The sequence below is a fragment of the Octopus bimaculoides genome, chromosome 2, assembly GCF_001194135.2.
Source record: "Octopus bimaculoides isolate UCB-OBI-ISO-001 chromosome 2, ASM119413v2, whole genome shotgun sequence".
Lineage (NCBI taxonomy): Eukaryota > Metazoa > Mollusca > Cephalopoda > Octopoda > Octopodidae > Octopus > Octopus bimaculoides.
In genome coordinates, this window is record NC_068982.1 from 148,219,898 (window position 1) to 148,221,895 (window position 1,998).

Consider the following 1,998-nt stretch of genomic DNA (forward strand, 5'->3'; position numbering starts at 1 on the left):
TGGGTCACTGAGGGTTTGGGAAAAAGTAATTTATTTCATGTGTTTGAAGTATTGCATTGCGGCTTTATTGCTGTATTGCAGTATCATGTATCGCAGCTGCAAGTTATATCATAACTTCATATGCTTTGTTCCTGCTTTCTGACTCCCAAGACACAGCTTTCTCCCTTCAGATGACAAATTTCCTGGATTCTATGACAGAAGCTAAATGTAGTTCCCGTGAAGAGATCTCAGCTTATCTTCTGGCAGTGGATGACGCCATTGAATGTTACTTCACAAGATTGGATGACCGCTGTATTTGCAAACCCTCTGAAGTGAAGGAGAGTACCATCAGTGATACTGATGGTACTACGAAGGTGGAATTTCTTCAAATTTGTGAGGATACTTAGTTGAAAGTCGATTTTTCTGAACAGGAACTTCCGACATTTTGGGCGAAACTGAAAGATGACTATCCTCTTCTTTCGATGCGTTCACTGATCATGCTGTTCTAGTCCCCCTCGACCTCCCGCTGCGAGGCTAGATTCTCAGCAGTGATGTCTCTGAAAACGAATGCATACAGTAGGCTTGTGATTCACGCCGACATGAGGTGTTGTCTCTCGCTTTGATGTACTTATGGTTGCAAAACAATATCAACCCACTGAGTCAATAAGTAGGTTTTGTAAAATGTTCAGTAGTTACATACGTTTCTTTATCACTTGTAGCATTTTCCAATGTCTTTTATTTGTAACAGTTTCAATAAATTAGAATCTTCATATAGTTTTGTTTTATCTTAGTTTTACACAAAGGTCATCATTTCAAAATGGTCCTTTAGGCTCGAATGCACATGGCTGGCCTTATTTGTAAAACTGTGGAAAGATGCTAGCCTATGAGAAAACACGAGGACGGGTGTGAGGAAGGTTAATGCAAATGGTGGAATGAGAAATTGTAGACAAGAAATAAAAGCGGTAAAAAAAAAGACAGGAAAGATTACCAAGAGTAGCGTCCTCTTTTGTCCATCGAAATCCTTATTAGTATAGTAAGGGTAGAATAATTTAATAGGCAGGAGGCCGAAGCCTTTGAGAGAGCATACTTAATACGGTGAGGGTGGTTTCCTGCTCTTTGACAAAAGAAATTTACCCAGTAGCCTCAAACATAAGATATCTTACAACTCATCTTTTGAAAATATGAAACTTAAAAAATAGACCCAGGAAAATATCATCGTTCACCCCACCCATCCTTTTCTTTGAATGTTAAGACTAATACTGGCAAAAATTCATCCTGAAAAGCATAAATGCAGGAACATTTTAATATATATATTCAGTAAAAATTTCGTGCAGTTGCTGCCCCAATATTAAGACCATCATCACTCGCAAGTCACACCAACAGACTACTGCTAGTTGTAATCACTGAAACCCAGAAGGTTGTCCAGTTTATGAAACTGAAGTCACAGCAGTACTCCGACAATTTTAAAAGAAGATACGCGAACCACCAGCCATCTTTCGGACACATGGACAAAAATAAAGCCACAAAGTATGTTAGCGATATATAGGATCTGAAGGCCAATTGCACACCGCATATAATCAAGTGGAGCATTGTTAATTAATCCACGCCACAGGTAAATTGATTAAGGAGATGCAAGTGATTTGTAGCCGAAAGATTTCACATTCTTGATAGTTGTAAGGATTCCCCCACACTAGTTAATTCCAGATCCGAAATTTTTAACAAATGCAAGCACATGGACAAATTTCTTCTCTCCGACCGGTGGACACCACCCTCTTTAGATTAAGCATATTTTCTTACAGGCTTCGGCTTCCTATCCGATGAATTATCCTGCAGTTACTATTCTAATTATGATATCGATAAAAAAAAAGGACGCAACACTGATTTCCTTTCCGTTCTTTCTGTTTCCGTTTTTATTACTTTTAGTTTTTTCGTCTTTGTTCATTTCATTCCACCTTTTGCATTTACCTTCCTCTCACCTTTTCCCATTCTTTCTCATGGACCAGTATTTTGTTTTAGTTT